The sequence below is a fragment of the Chroicocephalus ridibundus genome, chromosome 8 (assembly GCF_963924245.1).
Source record: "Chroicocephalus ridibundus chromosome 8, bChrRid1.1, whole genome shotgun sequence".
NCBI lineage: Eukaryota > Metazoa > Chordata > Aves > Charadriiformes > Laridae > Chroicocephalus > Chroicocephalus ridibundus.
The window spans coordinates 21,068,075-21,078,824 of record NC_086291.1 but is presented as its reverse complement, the minus strand read 5'-3'; the positions used below and the strand labels follow the sequence as shown (position 1 = coordinate 21,078,824).

Here is a 10,750-nt window from a genome sequence, read left to right as displayed (position 1 = left end):
ATGTCTTGCCCAAAAGCCATTCCCGCTGGAAAAAGTCAAAAGGGTTCCTGGCATTAAAACGACCTTGCGTCATTCCTGATGAAATTAGCAGCGCTGCATGTTTAGAGCTTTGCTATGGATGCACTTTGGTCACAGTAAGAAGTAAGAGATTTGGGGTTTAACCCCCCCATCTGAGCAGGAGCCGTCTGCTTTCACTAGCTGCGAATACCGAGACCGGCACTCAGAAGCGCTTTAGACCCGCAGTCCATTTTTTACTTGTCTTTAAGTGCAAGCAATGGGAATTGCTAACCTCGGCTAAGAAAATTTCATTTCCCCCATCCTGCTAAACGGTTCTGGTCGACATATGTTTGTTATCAGAGAGAGGTGCTATGAACACAGAGCCATTTTCTTAGCAGCTCTTTGACTCTGTGTTACCATAGTCCCACACGGCATTGGTCCTTTCCCGTTGGGAAGTCATGAATAAGAGACTATGAAGCTTGCACGTCAGATCTTCCTCAATTAATCCACCATTAGCATGTTTGGGATCCTCTACTGGATGGTTAACAGCAGCTTTGGTAACTGTATGCTGTCCATACCCAATTATGCTCTGCTAAAAATGAACTCTGCAGAACAACCTTCCTGAGCTGTCAGTGTCTCCCGTTTTCCTATTTTAACGCTTGTGTGTAGTGGCAGGCGACAGATGGTGTAGATCAGATCGATTTGATTGCATTAGGCGATTTTTTTTTCCTCCTCTCCCCCCCGACTCCTTTTCTGGAAGCCCACATTCATCTGAGAGGCGATCGCCGGGGACATGGGAAGCAAGAGCAGCCGCCGATGTGTGAAAGCAACGAGACATGGCCAGCCAGAGGCGCCGGGGTCCCTTCCCGGGGTCTGTTAACATGGTAATCCGGCACCAGGAGAGAAAGCTGCTTTCTGCTGCCCAGAGCCCATTCCCCATCACACATCAGATGACTCCCTGGTTTTACACACAGTTGGAGTTCTGCTCGAAACCTGGATTTAAAGGGTAAGCGCTTCAATAGAGGTGGATTTCTGGTGGTTACTCGGGTAGGTGGCGAAAGGAGCGAGCTCCCAGCGATTTTAAAAAGAGGCTGCCTTTGAGCGGGAATGAATATTTTCTTCCTTCCTCTGGTTTTTCTCTCTCTTTTTTTTCCTCCTTTTTTTTTTTTTTTTTTTTTTTTTTTTTTTTTTTCCGCGCCCCTTTCACCGGCGAGCCCCCTAATTCACAACAATTTCTCGCACGGAAAGACATCGCGCCTCTCTATTGACGAATGGGATCGATATTCCCCCTCTGAAATTTGCTTTTCGTGGCGAACCCGAGCTCTGCTCAGAGCTCCGCTCCTGATAGCTTAATTGTTTAATTCCCTCCAGCCGTTCCCCTCCCTTCTGTCTCATCCCCCACCCCACCCCCCCGGGCACGGCAGAGGCGGCGGAGGTGCCCCCCAGGGCCCTTCCCCGGCCCCGCCGGGCTGGGGCTCCGGCACCCGGGCTCTTTCGGCGGGGGAGCGGGGCGGCAGCGCCGATAAAACATGGCTTTCCGCAGACCGGTGAACAAAGGTATTTAATGCCGAGGCGCGCCGCCACGGGCACCTCCCGCATGCGGCGGAGAAGGTGCGAGGCGGGCAGCGCGCCGGGGGTTTCGCTCCCCCCGGTGCTCGGTGTGCCCGGTGCAGGGGTGGGGGGCTGTGTGTGCGCCCGGTGCCGGGGCGGGCAGGGGCGCGGGGGCGGGCAGGGACCCGGCGGCGGGAGGCGGCGCGGGGGAGCGGGCGGCCGGCGGGAGGCGGCGGGGAGCGGCGCGGCGGCGGGCGGTGCTCGGCGCTGTCCGTCGCGGCGGGTGCTGAAGGGCCCCGGCGGGCGGTGGGTGCGGCGGGCCGGGCCGGTGCGGGGTGGCGCGGGGCTGGGCAGGCAGGGGAAGTTTGGGAAGGCGCTGTGTTGGCGGGGGGAGTGTGTGTGTGGGGGACGCTTCTCAGGGAGGGGAAGGGCAGTGTCAGATGGACACGGCGAGAATAAGGCTGGCGCCGCGCGGGTCCTCTTTTCCCCGAGATTCGCATGCTTTCACATTTTTATTTTATTTTTTAAAAAAACCAAACCACTCCAAAGTTTGGATTTCTGCTTAATTCTCGATGCCTTTGTGGAGCGCCTCCAAATTTCGGAGAATACCGGTCTAGGTGTATGACTGTAGAGTGTTTTCGCCACGACTTGGTGCATTTTACTTTTTTCAAACGGCTTTTGTTCAAGTTGAAGGAAACGCACTGCATCGGTTATTTCAGTTCCAACGCCAGCTAATGGGGTTACAGCCTTCAATTTCACAGCGGGGAAAAATTACACTGTTTGTTATTTACTTTCTACCTGCCATTTAAAATGCAACTTGAAAGCTTGCTGTGTTTAGAGGAATACAGAAAATCACACCGAAAGTGTGATTAAAATAGAGGAGAGTGAGTTGGAAATATTTATTTTTTTAATTTAAGGTAATGTGGCTGTCAAAGTATTTTTTTTCTTTCTCTCTTTGTTTTTCTCTTTTCTTTCAAATTCAGACAGGAGTCTGTGTTACAAAACAAATGCTGTCTTCTCGTATGTTTTCGTAGGAAGCATAGTGGTAATCTGTCAAGGAAGGCAAGGGCTCAGGTTAAGGAAGGAATCTGTAGAAAAAAGCAAGCATCTTGTATTAATTTCAGTTGGAATCTAATCAACAAGCTGGTCAGTTACCGAGTGCAGTGGATAATGAGAGCTGTGCGTGCTGCATAATTACTCATGGCTGAAGAAGTGCGGAGTACCCCTGCTATCTGCGGGTTTTGGCCGTGCATTGCTAGTTTCATTCCCCCCTCCGCGTCACTCACACAGAACCTGTCCTTAGCATCAAGAGCCGGGGTGAAATAATCCGGAGAAGTTCCTAATCGCCAGGCGAAGTGTGCTGTGCCATGACGTTGCAGAGATCCTTTCTATTTAGTTGGCGAACAATAAACGTTTATTATCACCGCGGCAGATCATCAGACAAAGCTTCCCCCTCCCGCCTCCCCCAAGTACGAGCGCTGCTGATAAGGGAACTGCTCCGGGTGACAGGCAGAGCCGCAGGCGCCATTTGGAAATAACTTCTTTTATTATTATTTTTTTTTTTCCGCGGTTCGCCTTTTGCAAACACTTGCGGGGAGGCGGCAGGTGTCAGTGCGGAGGTGCGCTGCTGCTGCCCCCGCCCGCCGCCGCGGAGCCGCCTGCCCGGTCGGCGCCTGGCAGCCACCGGGCTCTGCCGTTCGGGCACACGCGGGGAGCGAAGTGCGGTGAATTTGTACTTTGAAGCCTTTTTCGCCTTAGATTTTTATGGCACTAGGGAGGCCTGGCAGAGGAATGCCTCTGCTGAGCGCGGAGCCTTTGCTATTTCTTTCTTTGATTTTTCTTTCTCTTCATCGCGTTCCTTTCCGCCCTCCCTCCTCTTGGTAGCACATCGAGTCAGTGTGAGTCAGGACTTGTAAAATGCATTTCCAAAGCCCAGATGAAAAGTCTCTCAGGCGTGGCTGCTGCTTTATCGGAGCTCTCCCAAGCCCACCTATGCAAACAGATTTGTAATATTTGTGTGCTTAACCGTGCATCTCTTTTACAGGAATCTGTTGCTGCGTGTGACATCTCTTGCAAGCTCCCAGAGAGAATTGATGGAGCATACAGCTAGGGAATAGGATGCCAGAGAAGCACAGAGGAAGAAGCCGGGCAATCACCAGGTAAACTCAACCTTACTTTGATTTATTTCCTTTCACCTCGCCTGCAAGACCTTGCCCGCTCCAGTAAGGCAGCAGGAGAGCAGAGGGACTGTAAGCGTGTGTATTAAACGCCCGCTCCTCTCGTTTGCCTCCGCAGGATGGGAAGGTTCAGCGTCCATTGGATATGGGACAAGATCACTCGGCAACCCTTGTGGATTCTCCTTCTTCTAGAGGGGAATTATGGTTATGGATTTATTGTCCCGGTGCAGCACTTCCACCACCACCACCACCACCACCAGCAACAGCAGCAGCTTTCTGACTCTCTTCGGTGACGGGTATTCTTGGGTGGATAATACGGATTACGTTGTTATTGCTTAAGAATACGCGTAGTCGAGGAGAGTACCGGCGGCGGGCAGGCAGGCAGGCAGCGCGACCGCCCCCAGCCCACCAGCTGGCTCCTAACCTCCTCTAGTTGCCAAGGTAGCACCTTTTCCATTTTTTCCTGCGCTTTGCAATGTTTCACTCTGTCTGTGTCTCTGTCCGGGCGGGGGGAGCTCGGGCGCCCTGCCCCCTGTGGAGCGGGGGGTACCCGCGCCTGTGTGTGTGTGTGTGTGTGCGTGGGAGCAAGCACAGGGCCGGGGGGGGGGCGGGGAAAGGCTTGCCAAGCCTCGCAGGACCACGCCGCGGCCGGCCCCGGCCCGCCGGGGGCTGCGGACAGGGGGTGACCGGGGCAGCCGGCGCCGCCGCGGGGTGCGCCTCCGCGGGCAGCGCTCGGCCAGGCTGCGCCGGGACTGGGGGGAAGGTGCTCGCCCCCTCCGGGAAGCCCCGGTGCCCCGGCACACGGCCGGCAGCCCCCGGCGCCCGCCGCCCCTCGCCCCTCTCCGGCGGGGAGCGCGGGGCGGGGATGGGGGGACCGGGGCGGTCGGCCCCGCCTGCCGGGGGGGCTCCCCACCCCCGGGACACGGGTTGCCCGCAGGGCCGGGGCGGCCCCGGCTCCGCCCGCCCCCGCCGGCGGAGCCCGGGATGCCGCCCCCCTCCGCGGCCGCGGCCCCCGCGCCCACAGCAGCCGGGTCGTGCGGGGCTGGGGGGCTGCCCGCGGGCGGGGAGGTGCCGAGCATCCGTGATAGCCAGGCAAGAGGCCGTGGCTGTGTCTTCCACCCCGTCGCTCTGGGGAGCCCCCGTTCCCTGGCTGCCAAAGGGGTCTGGCCTTCCAGCGGGGTGGCCACTGGGGAGCTGGTTGTGGCCAGCTGCTTCGAGGGGGTGACACCCCCCTTTACCCCCTTATCCTGGCCCCACAGTAGCGAGCTGGTGAGGGTAGGATTAAAAGCCCACCTTCACGGCAGCCCCAGCTCAACAGGTCAGGAAGCACCAGCCGAATGCAGAGCTCGTCAGACCCCGAGGCCCCGGGTTGAGCCACATCTTCAGGGCTGGGGCTGAGGGCTTGTTTCACCCCCTGGAGCTCAGGCGGTGGGTTCTTTCCTGCCACTAAAGGGCTCAGGACTCTCCAAGTGCTACTTGCAGGTGGACAGGTGGGAAAGACAACCAAGGGAGTGTCGATTTCTGTTTCTGGCCAAGCCATGCCCCATGTCTTTAACACAGAAGAAGAGATGCACCGTCCCTCTCTCCAATCTCAGGAGCAGGGCAAGGGCTTTGGTTAAAAGCATGGTCAGCCTTTCGGATGCTGTGCTTAAGAAAATCCAGTCATAGCATTCATACTTCCAGTCTTTTTTCCCCTGCTCCTCTGCCCCCAAGACTGGCAGAGACATGGAACAGGGTGTGATCATGCCTATGTTTCCCCATTAGAGATCTCTCCACAAGCCCAGATGATCCCAGGTCTTGTTGCCATGTAGTCACAATTGTGAGACCAGATTTCAGCCTTAAGTGAATTAGATCAGAAGCCATTTTAAAGCAAGACCAAGAGTACTGTGATGAGGTAGCCTTTTTGAATGCGTCCTTCCCTAAGCTTAGCTACGATGAGGCTAAGAACGATTTTTAACATGGATGAGCCAGAGGTGGAGTGATCGTTACGTTGTGAGTGTGAGGCGGGATGATGGAGAATGTTTTTCTCTCTGTCTCTTGCTTAGCGACTGAAAGGCCATCTATGTTCTGCTTAATTATTTCCAACAACTGCCAAAGGAATCTTACTCTGTTGCTTTCAGTAGCGAGTGGAGCGCTTGTTGTTACACAGACGTGTGGATCAGTTATTCTTTAGACACATCTTTGATGCTAGCACTCTGATCCTTGTGTTTCTCTAATACCACTTGAAAGCAGATTTTTTTTCTTGTAGTTTAGTATGTTCAACAGCTTCAGAAATAATGTTAAATTATGCTCTAAAAAGACACGATCAGCTGCTAAATCATAGTCAGTTCAGCACCGTAACACAGCCACATTCACAAGTGCTGCAGGAAGAGTGGTGGAAACACTATTTTAAACATCCAGGTTTGTATTACAAACCTTCCTCTGATCTGAGCTTTTAGTTGACATTTTCCCTTGAGTCATGACTTAGAGTATTATCAGGAGTTCCCATTTCATCACATAAAGGATGCGGTTTTGTTTGCTCTTTGCTTGGTTGAGTATCTTGTGCAGTATGGATTGGACCGGTACCCATAAATACAAGCTTAGCAAAATGTTTCTTTATACCTGGTTTCTTCTAGTTGCTTTCTGTTTAGCATGATGAGCTGGTTTTGCTGAATAATGCCTTAATGACAGGGCTGATGCATTTTTAATGCATGTACTCTTTGTCATTGTCAAAATTAACATTTTGATGATTGTAGATTTCTTTTCTCGAAAATCTTTTGGGAATTGCTACGATATGTGGGTTAAAAGAGTGAAACTATAAGGTCCGATCGGAGAAATACTGGGTATGCTCACCAAAATAATTATACAATATTGTGTAAAGGCTCAATAGCGTAAGGGCTCTTAGAATGATGTTTCCCAATAGCACAATCTCAGAGTGGCTCTCCCCATTCATTAACAGTCCCTGGGATCTGTCACGTATGGATGTTGAAGGACAGAAGCAGTCGTTTCTGAACAACAGATCTCTAAGAGGAGACTATATATACTGCGGGCCCGATCCTGAGAATGCATGTAGCTTCCACGGGACTGCTCAGGGGAGCAAGGTTGCTCATGTTAAATCCAAAATATTTTGGGCCAAATACTACCATTTAATGCAGTAGCAAAGCCCCAGCTGATTTCACTGCGGGAAAGATTAGATCCCTAGTGAAAGGGATTTTTGCAACACTACACTTCCTATTTTTTTGCTCTAGAAATTGCAAATCCTGTGTGCTAAAAAATGAGTCTAAAAACCCCCTGCCTCTAATAGTCTAATGATATTTTATTAACAGCAAAGATTATACTAAAAGGCTATAGTGCAACATAATAAGAAATTACTTTATAAATAAGGGGGTTTAATTGTACCAGTATGAGTATTTTCTAAGACAACACTTTAGAATGAGGTTTGTGGCAGCACCAACCGTGTGTTAACAGCTATTTTGGTGAGTGCATATTTAATTAATTTAAATACTAAATTTTTGTTTTAAAATTGTTTTTGTAATCTGCATCCCAGTAGAAAATTAAATAAAGAATTAGCCCAAAAATAATTACTTGAACTTAGCCTTTTTTTAAAGGCCATAATTCTATGAAGATTTATATCTCTGGGTAATTTTATCCACTGGAGTAGCCTCGAAGGCTGCTCCTGTAGGTAAGTCTTTGTCGCGCCAGGGCCCTGCGGCAGCGTAGCCGATGGATGGAGGAGAGGACACCGGGGTGGCAGCCGCCCTGACACAAAGCAGGGTCCTGCAGGGTCCCCCCTGTGCAGCCACGTCGTGATGCTGGCTGCTCCCTGGGCTGCTCCCTGACCCGCTCCGCGCTGAGGAGACGGCAACTCCTCAGGCCTTCCCGGAGCGGGGGACTGCCGAAAAGGCTGTGCCCCCAAGCACCACGGGCACCTCGTGCCCCTCGGCGGGAGTGGGAGAAGGAAGAGTAGCTGTGGCCCCCATTGCCCTGTGCAGGCAGGGGAAGAGCCCTGCCTGGGTCTGCCTGTAATAGGAAGCATCGCTTTCCTTAGGAATACCCTAAATTAAGTGATGAGGACTGCCACTTGATTTCAGGTGCTCTTTCCACAAATATTTAAGCCTATAGCCCGCGTATGTATGTATGTATATATACACACACATGCACAGATGTCTGAATGGAATGATTATATATATTTATACGCGCACATGTCTATACACACATCTCTCTGAAGGGAGGTTACGGCATAATACGAAAAGCCCCACTCTCCCAGACCCGGCAGAGGCACAACTCCCCCTCGCCTCAGCAGGGGCTGTGCCATTGCAGTGCGTATTTATGACCGGTGGTGTGATTTCTCTTGCTGCCTGCAAATTTGCCCAAAATAAATGCACACGCTGTTACATGTAGATACGTACAGTTATGCAGATGCCTTTCCTTGGGGTGAGTTCTGCTTGCTTTCCGCTTTCAAGACAACATCTGATTTTGAGGGGAGTGTAAGCTTTCTTCCCATAACAGGTTATTGCCTTTTGTGTCAGTTTAGGTGGCTTCTAGTGTTCATGGGTTTTTCTTAAGAAAACTGAAAACAATAATACCTGTACATCCACACAGCTATACACATACTTTGCAGCTGTAAGAATAAGCCTTTTGTAACTTGTAACCTTGTAACTAGCCTTTTTGTCGGGGTTTTTACATCACACTAGAAGTAACGTATACAACTGGATTTTTATGCCTTTTTTTTTTAAATAAACAGTGTTTTTACATACACAAAAGGCTTGTTCTTTCCTTCCTTTTAAAAGATTACTATTTTTCTGAAAAGCACTCCCCATAGGTATTACCCTTAGCTGTTATGACACCTCACCATTTAGTGTTGTGAAGGTAAATCATAAAACCCATTATTAATAATCATAATTTTTTACCAGATTCAGCAGCTGCCTCCTGAAAGCTTTAATGGTGGAAATGTTTCCTGGGCTATCGCCCATGATGCTTGCATGCTTTTTATTGCTATCGTTAAGTAACCAAACTGCTCAAAAATCAAAGGACTTGATTATCACATACCTGCAATGCATAGAGCTATTTATAAATGTTGGCTCGATAATAACAATGACTCAAAAGAAATTTAAATAACAGGCCAAAAATAAGAAGTCTAAAAGTGAAAACCCAATCCAGAATTCATAGAGGTGATGGGAAGAGTCTGACATCGAAGGACAGACAGGACCCTAAGGAAGGTAAAGAGAAGAGGCCTGGAGGTGATGGTAGAGGGTAGATGTGCCATGGCTTTGCGGGGCCGGTGGGCAGATGAGAGGAGAGGCGCCAGGGACGGCAGGCCAGGAGGTGTCGCAGCCTGGCGCCAGGAGAATGTGCCAGAATTGTGGAAACTGGGGCTGGAACATCACACACATTTGGTAGTTTGCTTTCTGGAAAAATGGTATCTAGTTAAAAGCAGCCAACAGAAAATTAGGTGAAACGTTCCAGAAACTAGAGGGGTTGATTGATGGGAAAAATAAGAGCCCTGAATATATAGCTGAAATGAGGTGGATTTTTTTATATATATATATATTTTTATATATCTATATATGTGAATATACATACCTATGCAAGATTACATAATAATGCCCATATAGGTAAATTAAATGAGTATCCTACTTTTGAAATCATTCTCCTACAGAAACCAGTGGGAATTTTCCATTGATTTCAGTGGGGGCCAGCATTTCTCCCATCCACAGGAAAGCAACATATCCTGGTGTGTGCAAATAGACCTCGGAGCTATGTAGGGAGAAAATGCAGCGTGGCTATCGGGAAATGTTTCCTTTTAGTGAACCCAATACCTCTCTAGCCAGCAGGGATGATATGAAGTGACGGCGCAATCTCCAGGCCTTTGCCTGGGAGCTATAAAGTCAGCTTGGCCAAGGCACTGCAGGTAGCAGTCACCTTATGAGGGCTGGAGAGCCACCTGGGGAGGTCTTCTTGCCTCTGACTTCTGCGATACAGCCCCGTGGAGCTGAAAGGGCTCTGATAATTCCCCAATACTTTATACCACCAGAAAGAAATAGGTAGGCCCATAAGAGGCTACTTAAACTTTCCAAGCTGCTCTTTCAGTGTATTTCGGATTCGGTCAGACTTAATCTTTTATCTGTTTCAAGGTCAATTTTCACCATGGTATTGTTCTGTATCAGTTCATCTGAATTGTACGTAATGTACACCCCTTTCACATTATTATATTAGGCATGAAATGTTGGAAAAATATAGCTGACTTTTAATATTAAGAATTGCTGATTCATAACCTTGTTTGGAATATTATCAGTTCACTTACTAAGTCAGGATAATATCACAAAGTTTATTAAGGTTCACAGGTCAAACCTATCTTTTAAATCACTGAAAATCAATGACAAAGGGATCACCATGGGATTGGTCTTCTCTAATTGGAGAAAGAGGGACAATCTGAACCAGAACTGTACAGAATTTGATTGTGCAGACTGTTACCAAAAAAAGAACCATCTCACTGCATCTTACGGAGGCATTTACATAGATAATGTAGATTTCATGTGACTTCTTTTAGATTATCTGATAGGAATAGCTTTGCAAGTATTCACATTCTCCTAACAAGACATTGATAGAAAATTCAAATAAAAAGGCATCACTGTAATTACTGCATTATAAAGGATTTATTTTTTTTTTAAGTTAGGTGGGAAATAATAAGAGCAGGGAGGCTTGATGCATTAATGCTTCACACCATCTGCAAACTCATCCTTTACCAACCATTCTTCAGGAGATAACTTACCTGGTTACTCCAAGACAATGTAGAGCAGTATTACCGCTTTGTCAAGTTGCCATAAACATTCTTCTGAAATCCAAAATTATACAGTTCAATGCCTGCTGTTTTACTGGAGCAACAGTTATTATAGTCTTGATGCTCTGGTTGTTAAAAATGACTACTACAAGGAAAAATGCTTTCTTGTTCCCTTACTTTCTTTCCTCCGCTGCCTGGCTGCCCCCCTTCCTGTTTATGATACATGTATACACGCAAAAGGCTTGAGGGGACGGAAGGGTTTTTC

The 10,750-nt window shown here is 49.0% G+C and overlaps 1 long non-coding RNA gene across 4 annotated transcripts; it reads left to right on the top strand.

The window, feature by feature from the left end:
- Positions 1-499: 499 nt before the first annotated feature.
- LOC134519759 (uncharacterized) lies at positions 500-9,223 on the top strand. Of its 4 annotated transcripts, none has more exons than XR_010072292.1 (3): positions 500-1,003; positions 3,593-3,707; positions 3,844-9,223. It is a non-coding gene; the product is annotated as an uncharacterized LOC134519759 (long non-coding RNA). The 4 variants fall into 4 exon arrangements; XR_010072294.1 differs by lacking the exon at positions 500-1,003 and adding an exon at positions 1,386-1,554; XR_010072295.1 differs by lacking the exon at positions 500-1,003 and adding an exon at positions 1,779-1,854.
- Positions 9,224-10,750: the final 1,527 nt, after the last annotated feature.